This window comes from Anomaloglossus baeobatrachus, chromosome 1 (assembly GCF_048569485.1).
Source record: "Anomaloglossus baeobatrachus isolate aAnoBae1 chromosome 1, aAnoBae1.hap1, whole genome shotgun sequence".
Lineage (NCBI taxonomy): Eukaryota > Metazoa > Chordata > Amphibia > Anura > Aromobatidae > Anomaloglossus > Anomaloglossus baeobatrachus.
Genome location: NC_134353.1, coordinates 285,000,172 through 285,016,452, shown reverse-complemented (window position 1 = coordinate 285,016,452; position 16,281 = coordinate 285,000,172). Strand labels below are relative to the sequence as shown.

Genomic DNA, 16,281 nt, shown 5'->3' with positions numbered 1-16,281 from the left:
GTTCTGAGCACGAGGAAGATCGCGCGGAGTTCCAGGATGTTGATGGGAAGAAAGACTCCTGGGGCATCCAACGTCCTTGAGCAGTGTGGTGCCGGTACACTGCTCCCCAGCCTAGGAGGCTGGCGTCCATGGTCAGGACCAGCCAGTTCACTGGGAGAAAAAAATCTCCCCTTCGATAGGGATGAGGACCGAAGCCACCAGCGGAGTGCGTACCTGACTGAAGGCGTCAGGTGAAGATGTCTGTCCAGGGAGAAGGGGCTCTTGTCCCAGGCCGCTAGAAGGGCTAGCTGCAGTGGGCGGAGGTTCAGTTGAGCAAAGGGTACTGCTTCCATAGCCGCCACCATCCTGCCGAGCACTTTCATGCTGAATCGAATGGAGCGAGACGGAGGACGTAGAAGGCAGCGTACCGCTCGTTGAAGAGCCAACGCCTTGTCCTGAGGGAGAAGGTTTAAGCCCCGATGGGTGTACAGGGACATGCCCAGGAAGGTGATGGATCGTGATGGGATGGGGGATGATTTGTCCAGATTCACTAGCCACCCTAAGCGGGATAGGGTGTCCACAGTGATCTGTACGCTGGTTGAGCAGTCGTGGAAGGAGGGGGCCTTGATGAGGAGGTCGTCCAAGTAAGGGAGAACGACTACTCCCCTGGCGTGAAGGACACTCATGGCGGCCGCCATGACTTTGGTGAAGTCCCTTGGTGCGGTGGCAAGGCTGAAGGGTAGAGCTACGAATTGAAAGTGGGAGTCCTGAATTGCGAAGCGGAGGAGCTTTTGGTGATCTGGGGCGATGGGTATGCGCAGGTACTCATCCTTGATGTCTATGGAGGCGAGGAATTCCCCTTCGACCATGGATGCAATAATGGACCTTAGGTACTCCATTCTGAATCTCCGTACGTGCACATGTTTGTTTAGGTGTTTGAGGTCCAGGATGGGTCGAACTGACCCATCCTTTTTGGGGACCACAAAGAGGTTGGAATAAAAAACCCCAAACTTCTCGTCGTCTGGGACAGGTATTATCACTACTGCTGTTTGGAGCGAGTGGATTGCTGAGAAAAAAGCTTTGCGTCGTTTTCGAGTCTTTGGGGGGTTTGAGAGAAAGAACCGACTCGGGGGTCGGGTCCGAAATTCTATGTGATAACCGGAAGACACAAAGTCTCTCACCCATTTGTCATCTGAGGCGGCAGCCCAGATATGTTGAAAAAGCCGCAGTCGACCTCCTACAATGAGTGTGTCTTCCGGGGCGCTGAAGGAGTCATGAGGGGGGAAAATGTCGTGGCCGAGTCTCCCTAGTCCTCGAATGTTTCGGTCTAGGCTGCCATGACGAAGTGGGTTTCGGGCAGAGCTGAGAAGGTCGGTCCCTGCGTAGTCCGCGGGTGGTGGCGGGGACAGCACGAGGATGTCAACCAACCAAATGAGTTCCGAAAGGAGCGGAAAGAGGACTGTGGACGTCTGGTGAAGGACGTCCTTGACTTCAGCTGGGGGAGGGAGATACTCTTTCCTCCCGTGGCGTCAGAAATGAGCTTGTCCAAACGTTCGCCAAACAATCGGTCTGGAAAAAAGGGAAGGCCCGGGAGAGACTCCTTGGAGGCAGAGTCCGCTCGCCATTGTCGGAGCCAGAGAGCTCTAAGAAAGGCTATGGTATTTGAGGCGGCAAATGCTGCGCAGGTAGCAGCGTCCATGGAGGCCTGGATGAGGTACTCCGCCGCAGCGGCAATTTGAGCTGTTACCTCTGTGAAGGTATGAGTGAACTGGGATTCCTCAAGCAAAGTGTTAAGGGAGTCTGCCCAGACCGAGATCGCCTTTGCGACCCACACAGAGGCAATGGAGGGCGAGATGGAGGAACCCGCAGCCTCAAAAGCAGAGCGGGCGAGGTGCTCCACCTGTCTGTCTGTCGGGTCCTTGATGGAAGAACCATCGGGTAAAGACAGGAGCGTCTTTGTGGTAAGGCGGGAGACCGGGGGGGTTGACCAAGGGCGGATCAGCCCAGCCCTTAGGGGCAGGTGAGGCCAAAGGGTACCGGGACTCCATGAGTTTTCAGTTACCGACGCGCCTGTCAGGCTTCTCCCTTTGCTTTGTGAGGATATCCTGAAACTCTGAGTGATCAGCGAAAACCTTTTGGGGTTTCCTTGCCCTCTTAAAGGAGACCTCATGGTCAGTGGTAGTGGATGGGGGATCCTCCACATGCAGAGTTTGGTTGATTGCTGCTATAAGGGAGTCTATTGCAGTTTAATCATCTGGGGGTGATGAAATCAAGGAATCCACCTGGTACAAACATCATTCTCCCTCCTCCAGCTCTTCAGAAGCCATGGAGCGTGTGGGAGAGCCTGCCCTCTGTGCTCCCGAGGGAGAGCCCACTGGAGACACCCGGCCGTGTGCTCTTTTCCTGATCCCTGCAACCGGTGAAGCATGTGCCCGGATTACCTCAGAAGGATCCTCCATAGGGGTATCTTCAGGCTGCGTTCCGTCCAGGGACCCAGAAGGGTGTGGAGGACGACATTGCATAGCCAGAACCAGGTTCTGTGACAGTTTTCCATGGATTGGGACAGAAACTGTGCCCATTCCGGTGGGCTGGGGGCCCTAGGCTCTTGGCTGCCGGTTGTGGCGGTGGTGGCAGGGGGGTCTTGGGGGGCTATAGGGGCACAGGACTCACAGAGAGAAGAGGTGTGTTTACGTGGTAGCTCAGCGTGGCAGGCAGGCTTAATAATAGACTATGTGGGCCTTAGTACTCTTAGTGCCCTTAGATTTCTGCATGTTTCTAACAGGAGTATGCCAGGAGGGGGAGCAATGCTCAGCAGAGCTACAATTGAAGCAAGCAACTCACCAGAATCAGCCGATGGCCCTGTCCTCAGGAAGGATTAAGCTCTATGAAGATCTTCGCACGCTTTCCTGGGGGGCGGGGCTTATCGCGGCCGTGGGGGGCGGGGCTTAGCGCTAAAAGAGCGGGAAGATGAGTCAGTGTGCCCCCCCCTGCTGTGGGTAGTAAAATAACGGCGGCAAGGGAGCTTCTGAGTTTTCCTCCCTCTCCCTACAGTCAGTACACAGCTTGTCACTGGTGGTTATCAGCCGGCTTTTCTGCTAGAGCAAATAAACAGAGCAAATAATAAAAAGCATGAGTCCCTGAGCCCTCGGCCCTCCCCCCTGCCACTGGGAAATTATCTGCAAGACTTTCTGCAAACAGCAGAACTTCCCCCTCCTCCAGCCAGTAAGCTAGAGAAAGTTAACACTGTGTGTGCAGGATCCTTGCTCCTTGCACATAATAAATACTGTAAATGTCCTGGGAGCCTTCCCTGCAGCGTCTTTTCTCCCTTTGTCTGGGAAACCAGTCAGGGGGAATCTCACCTTAAAACACTGCTTTCCAAGCAGTGAAAATAGCAGAGTCAGCTTGCTGTGTCGGTGTCATATTCAACTAAGAGCCTGCAGGGAGGGGCTGAGAAATTGGTGCCATCTTCAACTCAGAGCCTGAAGAGAGGGGCTGAGGAATTGGGCTATAGGGCACAGGCCTCTACCCTGGGCTTTGGAACATCGGTGTCTGTGGAACCCGTCGTCCAGCCCAGGATCCAGTTTCACGGGAGGGGGTACGTGTAGGCAACACTTCACGTTCCTGCCCGTTGATGGTAGTGGGAGATCGGTCCCAAAAGGAAACTGTTGCTCTCAAAAAATAACAAACCTTGAAAGGAAGAGCCTCCTACAGACACTAAGCAAAAACTGAGCTTTCCTGGCCCGGCCAGGGGGTGTATACTGCAGAGGAGGAGCTATGCTTTTGCATCTACTTAGTATCCTCCTATGGATAGGCAGCATAACACTCATGGTCCTTTGTCCCATGGTCCTGTGTCCCGCAATGAGGCGTCAGAGAAAAACAGTTTTAAGTATCTCTTTTCAGAATAGTCACTAATGCGAGAAGAAAATGAAAGTAGTTATACTGAAAAATTAACTTGAATTCGAAGTAGCATGGAGGATATCGGAAAAAAATCTTAGAAATATCAACATAAAGTGCTAAGGATCTTTAAGATTTTGTGTATCTTGAGGTTTATTGTATGAGTTTTTTCACCTCCCTCTTCTTACTGATAGTGCAGCAGAGAACAACATGATTGTGACAGACAGGATGAGGATCCAGAGGGTTATCATTGGCTTTGTCCTTGGACTAATCTGGTTTGTGGAAATGTCTGAATTGTGACAGAAGGACATAGTGAAAATGAAAAAAAAAACCATGACTGTAATGTAACAGAAACCTGTCAGAAGTGGGATGAAAAAAAAAAACATGATTGTAATGTAACAGAAACCTGTCAGAAGTGGGATTCGAACCCATGCCTCAAACAGAGACTGCGACCTGAACACAGCGCCTTGGACCGCTCAGCCATTCTGACAAGCACAACTGTAGGAAATTCACACTTTCTAAAAACAAAGACATTTTTTGTTTGGCCCCAAAAAATGCAAATTTTGAACTGAAAATTTATTAACGCCTTTGAGTTTGCCTTGCAATGCTGTAGCTTTAACTTTGTAGGTTGCTGAAATAGCTCAGTTGGGAGAGCGTTAGACTGAAGATCTAAAGGTCCCTGGTCCGATCCCGGGTTTCAGCATGCTGTTTTTAAGTATGAGTGATTTGAAATAAAGTTCTTTCTCCATATACATTTAGCAAGATTTTCATTCTTTGTGAAGTGCAGATATACCTGAAAAAAACAGTTTTAAGTATCTCTTTTCAGAACAGTCACTAATGCGAGAAGAAAATGAAAGTAGTTATACTGAAAAATTTAGTTGAAGTCGAAGTAGTATGGAGGAAATCGGAAAAAAAATCTGAGAAATAGCAACATAAAGTGCTAAGGATCTTTAAGATTTTGTGTATCTTGAGGCTTATTTTATGAGATTTTTCACCTCCCTCTTCTTACTGATAGTGCAGCAGAGATCAACATGATTGTGACAGACAAGATTGAGGATCCAGAGGGTTCTCATTGGCTTTGTCCTTGGACTAATCTGGTTTGTGGAAATGTCTGAATTGTGACAGAGGGACATAGTGAAAATGAAAAAAAAAAAAACATGACTGTAATGTAACAGAAATCTGTCAGAAGTGCAATTCAAACCCATGCCTCAAGTAGAGACTGCGATCTGAACGCAGTGCCTTGGACCGCTCGGCCATCCTGACAAGCACAACTGTGGAAAATTCACACTTTCTAAAAACAAACACATTTTTTGTTTGGCCCCAAAAAATGCAGATTTTGAACTGAAAATTTATTAACGCCTTTGAGTTTGCCTTGCAATGCTGTAGCTTTGACTTTGTAGGTTGCTGAAATAGCTCAGTTGGGAGAGCGTTAGACTGAAGATCTAAAGGTCCTTGGTCCGATCCCGGTTTTCAGCACGCTGTTTTTAAGCATGAGTGATTTGAGATAAAGTTCTTTCTCCATATGCATTTAGCAAGATTTTCATTCTTTGTGAAGTGCAGATATACCTGAAAAAAACAGTTTTAAGTATCTCTTTTCAGAACAGTCACTAATGCGAGAAGAAAATGAAAGTAGTTATACTGAAAAATTAAGTTGAAGTCCAGTAGTATGGAAGAAATCGGAAAAAAAATCTGAGAAATATCAACATAAAGTGCTAAGGATCTTTAAGATTTTGTGTATCTTGAGGCTTATTTTATGATATTTTTCACCTCCCTCTTTTTACTGATAGTGCAGCAGAGAACAACATAATTGTGACAGACAGGACTGAGGATCCAGAGGGTTCTCATTGGCTTTGTCCTTGGACTAATTTGGTTTGTGGAAATGTCTGAATTGTGAAAGGACATAGTGAAAATGAAAAAAAAACAAAACATGATTGTAATGTAACAGAAACCTGTCAGAAGTGGGATTCGAACCCACGCCTCAAGTAGAGACTGCAACCTGAACGCAGCGCCTTGGACCGCTCGGCCATCCTGACAAGCACAACTGTGGAAAATTCACACTTTCTAAAAACAAACACATTTTTTGTTTGGCCCCAAAAAATGCAAATTTTGAACTGAAAATTTATTAACGCCTTTGAGTTTGCCTTGCAATGCTGTAGCTTTGACTTTGTAGGTTGCTGAAATAGCTCAGTTGGGAGAGCGTTAGACTGAAGATCTAAAGGTCCCTGGTCTGATGCCGGGTTTCAGCACGCTGTTTTTAAGTATGAGTGATTTGAGATAAAGTTCTTTCTCCATATGCATTTAGCAAGATTTTCATTCTTTGTGAAGTGCAGATATACCTGAAAAAAACAGTTTTAAGTATCTCTTTTCAGAACAGTCACTAATGCGAGAAGAAAATGAAAGTAGTTATACTGAAAAATTAAGTTGAAGTCCAGTAGTATGGAAGAAATCGGAAAAAAAATCTGAGAAATATCAACATAAAGTGCTAAGGATCTTTAAGATTTTGTGTATCTTGAGGTTTATTTTATGAGATTTTCCACCTCCCTCTTCTTACTGATAGTGCAGCAGAGAACAACATGATTGTGACAGACATGATTGAGGATCCAGAGGGTTCTCATTGGCTTTGTCCTTGGACTAATCTGGTTTGTGGAAATGTCTGAATTGTGACAGAGGGACATAGTGAAAATGAAAAAAAAAAAACATGATTGTAATGTAACAGAAACCTGTCAGAAGTGGGATTCAAACCCACGCCTCAAGTAGAGACTGCGACCTGAACGCAGCGCCTTGGACCGCTCGGCCATCCTGACAAGCACAACTGTGGAAAATTCACACTTTCTAAAAACAAACACATTTTTTGTTTGGCCCCAAAAATGCAAATTATGAACTGAAAATTTATTAACGCCTTTGAGTTTGCCTTGCAATGCTGTAGCTTTAACTTTGTAGGTTGCTGAAATAAGTCAGTTGGGAGAGCGTAAGGGTATGTGCGCACGTTGCGTACTTCACTGCAGAAATTTCTGCAGCGATCTGAAGAGCACATGTGCTCTTTAAATCGCTGCAGAAATGTCTGTAGTGAAAAAAAAAAGCCGATTCCATGCGCTCTGCCTGCAGCTCCTGCCATAGACAGAGCAGGAGCTGCCGGCAAAGCGCAGGAAAGAAGTGACATGTCACTTCTTTTTACGCAGCGCTTCGGCAGTAGCCGAAGCGCTGCGCTCTTAAACACCACGTGCGCACGGCCCCTGCACAATCTCTATAGACTGTGCAGGGGACGCAGGACGCATGCAGTTACGCTGCACTGCAAAGCGCAGAGTAACTGCATGAATTTACGCAACGTGCGCACAGCCTTAGGGTATGTGCGCACGTTGCTTTTTACCTGCTTTTTACCTGCTTTTTTGCTGCTTTTTCTTCTGCGCTGTTTAATGCCAAAATGGATGTGTTCTTCTATTCAAGCAAAGTCTATGGGAATTTGGTTTTCTTGTCCGCACTATGCAGTTCAAACTGCAGCCTTTTTGGTGCAGAACTTTGGTCAAAAACTCAGCTTTGCAGTGCAAAACCCAAATGGCAAAAACAATTCACATGTCAGTTGTTTTTGCCATTTGGGTTTTGCACTGCAAAGCTGAGTTTTTGACCAAAGTTCTGCACCAAAAAGGCTGCAGTTTGAACTGCATAGTGCGGACAAGAAACCCAAATTCCCATAGACTTTGCTTGAAAAGCAGAACACAACCATTTTGGCATTAAACGCTGCAGTTGAAAAAGCAGCAAAAAAGCAGGTAAAAAGCAGGTAAAAAGCAACGTGCGGACATAGCCTTAGACTGAAGATCTAAAGGTCCCTGGTCCGATCCCGGGTTTCAGCAAGCTGTTTTTAAGCATGAGTGATTTGAGATAAAGTTCTTTCTCCATATGCATTTAGCAAGATTTTCATTCTTTGTGAAGTGCAGATATACCTGAAAAAAACAGTTTTAAGTATCTCTTTTCAGAGTAGACACTAATGCGAGAAGAAAATGAAAGCAGTTATTCTGAAAAATTAAGTTGAAGTCGAAGTAGTATGGAGGAAATCGGAAAAAAAATCTGAGAAATATCAACATAAAGTGCTAAGGATCTTTAAGATTTTGTGTATCATGAGGCTTATTTTATGAGATTTTTCACCTCCCTCTTCTTACTGATAGTGAAGCAGAGATCAACATGATTGTGACAGAAAAGATTGAGGAACCTGAGGGTTCTCATTGGCTTTGTCCTTGGACTAATCTGGTTTGTGGAAATGTCTGAATTGTGACAGAGGGACATAGTGAAAACGAAAAAAAAAAAAAAAACATGACTGTAAAGTAACAGAAACCTGTCAGAAGTGGGATTTGAACCCACGCCTCAAGAAGAGACTGCAACCTGAACGCAGCGCCTTGGACCGCTCGGCCATCCTGACAAGCACAACTGTGGAAAATTCACACTTTCTAAAAACAAGCACATTTTTTGTTTGGCCCCAAAAAAGGCAAATTTTGAACTGAAAATTTATTAACGCCTTTGAGTTTGCCTTGCAATGCTGTAGCTTTAATTTTGTAGGTTGCTGAAATACCTCAGTTGGGAGAGCGTTAGACTGAAGATCTAAAGGTCCCTGGTCCGATCCTGGGATTCAGCACGCTGTTTTTAAGTATGAGTGATTTGAGATAAAGTTCTTTCTCCATATGTATTTAGCAAGATTTTCATTCTTTGTGAAGTGCAGATATACCTGAAAAAAACAGTTTTAAGTATCTCTTTTCAGAATAGACACTAATGCGAGAAGAAAATGAAAATAGTTATACTGAAAAATTAAGTTGAAGTCGAAGCAGTATGGAGGAAATCGGAAAAAAAATCTGAGTAATATCAACATTAAGTGCTAAGGATCTTTAAGATTTTGTGTATCTTGAGGCTTATTTTATGAGATTTTTCACCTCCCTCTTCTTACTGATAGTGCAGCAGAGATCAACATGATTGTGACAGACAAGATTGAGGATCCAGAGGGTTCTCATTGGCTTTGTCCTTGGACTAATCTGGTTTGTGGAAATGTCTGAATTGTGACAGAGGAACATAGTGAAAATGAAAAAAAAAACAAAAACATTACTGTAATGTAACAGAAACCTGACAGAAGTGGGATTCGAACCCACGCCTTAAGTAGAGACTGCGACCTGAATGCAGCGCCTTGGACCGCTCGGCCATCCTGACAAGCACAACTGTGGAAAATTCACACTTTCTAAAAACAAACACATTTTTTTTTTGGCCCCAAAAAATGCAAATTTTGAACTGAAAATTTATTAACGCCTTTGAGTTTGACTTGCAATGCTGTAGCTTTAACTTTGTAGGTTGCTGATATATCTCAGTTGGGAGAGCGTTAGACTGAAGATCTAAAGGTCCCTGGTCCGATCCCGGGTTTCAGCACGCTGTTTATAAGTATGAGTGATTTGAGATAAAGTTCTTTCGCCATATGCACTTAGCAAGATTTTCATTCTTTGTGAAGTGCAGATATACCTGAAAAAAACAGTTTTAAGTATCTCTTTTCAGAACAGTCACTAATGCGAGAAGAAAATGAAAGTAGTTATACTGAAAAATTTAGTTGAAGTCGAAGTAGTATGGAGGAAATCGGAAAAAAAATCTGAGAAATATCAACATAAAGTGCTAAGGATCTTTAAGATTTTGTGTATCTTGAGGTTTATTTTATGAGATTTTTCACCTCCCTCTTCTTACTGATAGTGCAGCAGAGAACAACATGATTGTGACAGACAGGATTGAGGATCCAGAGGGTTCTCACTGGCTTTGTCCTTGGACTAATCTGGTTTGTGGAAATGTCTGAATTGTGACAGAGGGACATAGTGAAAATGAAAAAAAAAAAAACATGATTGTAATGTAACAGAAACCTGTCAGAAGTGGGATTCAAACCCACGCCTCAAGTAGAGACTGCGACCTGATTGCAGCACCTTGGACCGCTCGGCCATCCTGACAAGCACAACTGTGGAAAATTCACACTTTCTAAAAACAAACACATTTTTTGTTTGGCCCCAAAAATGCAAATTTTGAACTAAAAATGTATTAACGCCTTTGAGTTTGCCTTGCAATGCTGTAGCTTTAACTTTGTAGGTTGCTGAAATAACTCAGTTGGGAGCGCGTTAGACTGAAGATCTAAAGGTCCCTGGTCCAATCCCGGGTTTCAGCAAGCTGTTTTTAAGCATGAGTGATTTGAGATAAAGTTCTTTCTCCATATGCATTTAGTAAGATTTTCATTCTTTGTGAAGTGCAGATATACCTGAAAAAAACAGTTTTAAGTATCTCTTTTCAGAAAAGACACTAATGCGAGAAGAAAATGAAAGCAGTTATACTGAAAAATTAAGTTGAAGTCGAAGTAGTATGGAGGAAATCGGAAAAAAAATCTGAGAAATATCAACATAAAGTGCTAAGGATCTTTAAGATTTTGTGTATCTTGAGGCTTATTTTATGAGATTTTTCACCTCCCTCTTCTTACTGATAGTGCAGCAGAGATCAACATGATTGTGACAGACAAGATTGAGGATCCAGAGGGTTCTCATTGGCTTTGTCCTTGGACTAATCTGGTTTGTGGAAATGTCTGAATTTTGACAGAGGGACATAGTGAAAATGAAAAAAAAACAAAAAACATGACTATAATGTAACAGAAACCTGTCAGAAGTGGAATTCGAACCCACGCCTAAAGTAGAGGCTGCAACCTGAACGCAGCGCCTTGGACCGCTCGGCCATCCTGACAAGCACAACTGTGGAAAATTCACACTTTCTAAAAACAAACACATTTTTTTTTTGGCCCCAAAAAATGCAAATTTTGAACTGAAAATTTTTTAACGCCTTTGAGTTTGCCTTGCAATGCTGTAGCTTTAACTTTGTAGGTTGCTGAAATATCTCAGTTGGGAGAGCGTTAGACCGAAGATCTAAAGGTCCCTGGTCCGATCCCGGGTTTCAGCACGCTGTTTTTAAGTATGAGTGATTTGAGATAAAGTTCTTTCTCCATATGCATTTAGCAAGATTTTCATTCTTTGTGAAGTGCAGATATACCTGAAAAAACAGTTTTAAGTATCTTTTTTCAGAACAGTCACTAATGCGAGAAGAAAATGAAAGTAGTTATACTGAAAAATTAAGTTGAAGTCGAAGTAGTATGGAGGAAATCGGAAAAAAAATCTGAGAAATATCAACATAAAGTGCTAAGGATCTTTAAGGTTTTGTGTATCTTGAGGTTTATTTTATGAGATTTTCCACCTCCCTCGTCTTACTGATAGTGCAGCAGAGAACAACATGATTGTGACAGACAGGATTGAGGATCCAGAGGGTTCTCATTGGCTTTGTCCTTGGACTAATCTGGTTTGTGGAAAGGTCTGAATTGTGACAGAGGGACATAGTGAAAATGAAAAAAACCAAAACATGATTGTAATGTAACAGAAACCTGTCAGAAGTGGGATTCGAACCCACGCCTCATGTAGAGACTGCGACCTGAACGCAGCGCCTTGGATTGCTCAGCCATCCTGACAATCACAACTGTGGAAAATTCACACTTTCTAAAAACAAACACATTTTTTTTTTGGCCCCAAAAATGCAAATTTTGAACTGAAAATTTATTAACACCTTTGAGTTTGCCTTGCAATGCTTTAGCTTTAACTTTGTAGGTTGCTGAAATAGCTCAGTTGGGAGAGCGTTAGACTAAAGGTCCTTGGTCCGATCCCGGTTTTCAGCACGCTGTTTTTAAGCATGAGTGATTTGAGATAAAGTTCTTTCTCCATATGCATTTAGCAAGATTTTCATTCTTTGTGAAGTGCAGATATACCTGAAAAATACAGGTTTAAGTATCTCTTTTCAGAACAGTCACTAATGCGAGAAGAAAATGAAAGTAGTTATACTGAAAAATTAAGTTGAAGTCGAAGTAGTATGGAGGAAATCGGAAAAAAAATCTGAGAAATATCAACATAAAGTGCTAAGGATCTTTAAGATTTTGTGTATCTTGAGGTTTATTTTATGAGATTTTCCACCTCCCTCGTCTTACTGATAGTGCAGCAGAGAACAACATGATTGTGACAGACAGGATTGAGGATCCAGAGGGTTCTCATTGGCTTTGTCCTTGGACTAATCTGGTTTGTGGAAATGTCTGAATTGTGACAGAGGGACATAGTGAAAATGAAAAAAAACAAAACATGATTGTAATGTAACAGAAACCTGTCAGAAGTGGGATTCAAACCCACACCTCAAGTAGAGACTGCGACCTGAACGCAGCGCCTTGGACCACTCGGCCATCCTGACAAGCACAACTGTGGAAAATTCACACTTTCTAAAAACAAACACATTTTTTTTTTTGGCCCCAAAAATGCAAATTTTGAACTGAAAATTTATTAACACCTTTGAGTTTGCCTTGCAATGCTGTAGCTTTAACTTGTAGGTTGCTGAAATAGCTCAGTTGGGAGAGCGTTAGACTGAAGATCTAAAGGTCCCTGGTCCGTTCCCGGGTTTCAGCAAGCTGTTTTTAAGCATGAGTGATTTGAGATAAAGTTCTTTCTCCATATGCATTTAGCAAGATTTTCATTCTTTGTGAAGTGCAGATATACCTGAAAAAAACAGTTTTAAGTATCTCTTTTCAGAACAGTCACTAATGCGAGAAGAAAATGAAAGTAGTTATACTGAAAAATTTAGTTGAAGTCGAAGTAGTATGGAGGAAATCGGAAACAAAATCTGAGAAATATCAACATAAAGTGCTAAGGATCTTTAAGATTTTGTGTATCTTGAGATTTATTTTATGAGATTTTTCACCTCTCTCTTCTTACTGATAGTGCAGCAGAGAACAACATGATTGTGACAGACAAGATTGAGGATCCAGAGGGTTCTCATTGGCTTTGTCTTTGGACTAATCTGGTTTGTGGAAATGTCTGAATTGTGACAGAGGAACATAGTGAAAATGAAAAAAAAAAAAACATGACTGTAATGTAACAGAATTCTGTCAGAAGTGGGATTCAAACCCACACCTCAAGTAGAGACTGCGACTTGAACGCAGCGCCTTGGACCGCTCGGCCATCCTGACAAGCACAACTGTGAAAAATTCACACTTTCTAAAAACAAACCCATTTTTTGTTTGGCCCCAAAAAATGCAAATTTTGAACTGAAAATTTATTAACACCTTTGAGTTTGCCTTGCAATGCTGTAGCTTTAACTTGTAGGTTGCTGAAATAGCTCAGTTGGGAGAGCGTTAGACTGAAGATCTAAAGGTCCCTGGTCCAATCCCGGGTTTCAGCAAGCTGTTTTTAAGCATGAGTGATTTGAGATAAAGTTCTTTCTCCATATGCATTTAGCAAGATTTTCATTCTTTGTGAAGTGCAAATATACCTGAAAAAAACAGTTTTAAGTATCTCTTTTCAGAACAGTCACTAATTCGAGAAGAAAATGAAAGTAGTTATACTGAAAAATTTAGTTGAAGTCGAAGTAGTATGGAGGAAATCGGAAACAAAATCTGAGAAATATCAACATAAAGTGCTAAGGATCTTTAAGATTTTGTGTATCTTGAGATTTATTTTATGAGATTTTTCACCTCTCTCTTCTTACTGATAGTGCAGCAGAGAACAACATGATTGTGACAGACAGGATTGAGAATCCAGAGGGTTCTCATTGGCTTTGTCCTTGGACTAATCTGGTTTGTGGAAATGTCTGAATTGTGACAAAGGGACATATTGAAAATGAAAAAAAATAAACACATGACTGTAATGTAACAGAAACCTGTCAGAAGTGGGATTCGAACCCACACCTCAAGTAGAGACTGCGACTTGAACGCAGCGCCTTGGACCGCTCGACCATCCTGAGAAGCACAACTGTGAAAAAATTCACACTTTCTAAAAACAAACACATTTTTTGTTTGGCCCCAAAAAATGCAAATTTTGAACAGAAAATTTATTAACGCCTTTGAGTTTGCCTTGCAATGCTGTAGCTTTAACTTTGTAGGTTGCTGAAATAGCTCTGTTGGGAGAGCGTTAGACTGAAGATCTAAAGGTCCCTCGTCCGATCCCGGGTTTCAGCACGCTATTTTTAAGTATGAGTGATTTGAGATAAAGTTCTTTCTCCATATGCATTTAGCAAGATTTTCATTCTTTGTGAAGTGCAGATATACCTGAAAAAAACAGATTTAAGTATCTCTTTTCAGAACAGTCACTAATGCGAGAAGAAAATGAAAGTAGTTATACTGAAAAATTTAGTTGAAGTCGAAGTAGTATGGAGGAAATCGGAAAAAAAATCTGAGAAATATCAACATAAAGTGCTAAGGATCTTTAAGATTTTGTGTATCTTGAGGTTTATGTTATGAGATTTTCCACCTCCCTCGTCTTACTGATAGTGCAGCAGAGAACAAGATGATTGTGACAGACAGGATTGAGGATCCAGAGGGTTCTCATTGGCTTTGTCCTTGGACTAATCTGGTTTGTGGAAATGTCTGAATTGTGACAGAGGGACATAGTGAAAATGAAAAAAAAACAAAACATAATTGTAATGGAACAGAAACCTGTCAGAAGTGGGATTCAAACCCACACCTCAAGTAGAGACTGCGACCTGAACGCAGCGCCTTGGACTGCTCGGCCATCCTGACAAGCACAACTGTGGAAAATTCACACTTTCTAAAAACAAACACATTTTTTTTTTTGGCCCCAAAAATGGAAATTTTGAACTGAAAATTTATTAACACCTTTGAGTTTGCCTTGCAATGCTGTAGCATTAACTTTGTAGGTTGCTGAAATAGCTCAGTTGGGAGAGCATTAGACTGAAGAACTAAAGGTCCTTGGTCCGAACCCGGTTTTCAGCACGCTGTTTTTAAGCATGAGTTATTTGAGATAAAGTTCTTTCTCCATATGCATTTAGCAAGATTTTCATTCTTTGTGAAGTGCAGATATAACTGAAAAATACAGTATTAAGTATCTCTTTTCAGAACAGTCACTAATGCGAGAAGAAAATGAAAGTAGTTATACTGAAAAATTAAGTTGAAGTCGAAGTAGTATGGAGGAAATCGGAAAAAAAATCTGAGAAATATCAACATAAAGTGCTAAGGATCTTTAAGATTTTGTGTATCTTGATGCTTATTTTATGAGATTTTTCACCTCCCTCTTCTTACTGATAGTGCAGCAGAGAACAACATGATTGTGACAGACAAGATTGAGGATCCAGAGGGTTCTCATTGGCTTTGTCCTTGGACTAATCTGGTTTGTGGAAATGTCTGAATTGTGACAGAGGAACATAGTGAAAATGAAAAAAAAAAAACATGACTGTAATGTCACAGAAACCTGTCAGAAGTGGGATTCGAACCCACACCTCAAGTAGAGACTGCGACTTGAACGCAGCGCCTTGGACCGCTCGGCCATCCTGACAAGCACAACTGTGAAAAATTCACACTTTCTAAAAACAAACCCATTTTTTGTTTGGCCCCAAAAAATGCAAATTTTGAACTGAAAATTTATTAACGCCTTTGAGTTTGCCTTGCAATGCTGTAGCTTTAACTTTGTATTTTGCTGAAATAGCTCAGTTGGGAGAGCGTTAGACTGAAGATCTAAAGGTCCCTGGTCCGATCCCGGGTTTCAGCACGCTGTTTTTAAGTATGAGTGATTTGAGATAAAGTTCTTTCTCCATATGCATTTAGCAAGATTTTCATTCTTTGTGAAGTGCAGATATACCTGAAAAAAACAGTTTTAAGTATCTCTTTTCAGAACAGTCACTAATGCGAGAAGAAAATGAAAGTAGTTATACTGAAAAATTAAGTTGAAGTCAAAGTAGTATGGAGGAAATCGGAAAAAAAATCTGAGAAATATCAACATAAAGTGCTAAGGATCTTTAAGATTTTGTGTATCTTGAGGTTTATTTTATGAGATTTTTCACCTCCCTCTTTTTACTGATAGTGCAGCAAAGAACAACATGATTGTGACAGACAGGACTGAGGATCCAGAGGGTTCTCATTGGCTTTGTCCTTGGACTAATCTGGTTTGTGGAAATGTCTGAATTGTGAGAGAGGGACATAGTGAAAATGAAAAAAAAAAAACATGACTGTAATATAACAGAAACCTGTCAGAAGTGCAATTCAAACCCATGCCTCAAGTAGAGACTGTGATCTGAACGCAGCGCCTTGGACCGCTCGGCCATCCTGACAAGCACAACTGTGGAAAATTCACACTTTCTAAAAACAAACACATTTTTTGTTTGGCCCCAAAAAATGCAAATTTTGAACTGAAAATTTATTAACGCCTTTGAGTTTGCCTTGCAATGCTGTAGCTTTAACTTTGTAGGTTGCTGAAATAGCTCAGTTGGGAGAGCGTTAGACTGAAGATCTAAAGGTCCCTGGTCCGATCCCGGGTTTCAGCACGCTGTTTTTAAGTATGAGTGATTTGAGATAAAGTTCTTTCTCCATATGCATTTAGCAAG

General features: G+C 42.0%; 5 non-coding genes across 5 annotated transcripts; 3 read left to right on the top strand and 2 right to left on the bottom strand.

Annotated features, from left to right (window-relative positions):
• Nucleotides 1-4,503: 4,503 nt before the first annotated feature.
• Nucleotides 4,504-4,576, top strand: TRNAF-GAA (transfer RNA phenylalanine (anticodon GAA)). The gene has a single exon. It is a non-coding gene; the product is annotated as a tRNA-Phe (tRNA).
• An 8,257-nt stretch (nucleotides 4,577-12,833) lies between these two features.
• Nucleotides 12,834-12,916, bottom strand: TRNAL-CAA (transfer RNA leucine (anticodon CAA)). Its single transcript has one exon. It is a non-coding gene; the product is annotated as a tRNA-Leu (tRNA).
• A 2,237-nt stretch (nucleotides 12,917-15,153) lies between these two features.
• TRNAL-CAA (transfer RNA leucine (anticodon CAA)) lies at nucleotides 15,154-15,236 on the bottom strand. Its single transcript has one exon. It is a non-coding gene; the product is annotated as a tRNA-Leu (tRNA).
• A 140-nt stretch (nucleotides 15,237-15,376) lies between these two features.
• On the top strand, nucleotides 15,377-15,449 carry TRNAF-GAA (transfer RNA phenylalanine (anticodon GAA)). The gene has a single exon. It is a non-coding gene; the product is annotated as a tRNA-Phe (tRNA).
• Nucleotides 15,450-16,148: 699 nt separating this feature from the next.
• TRNAF-GAA (transfer RNA phenylalanine (anticodon GAA)) lies at nucleotides 16,149-16,221 on the top strand. The gene has a single exon. It is a non-coding gene; the product is annotated as a tRNA-Phe (tRNA).
• The last annotated feature ends 60 nt before the right edge of the window (nucleotides 16,222-16,281 follow it).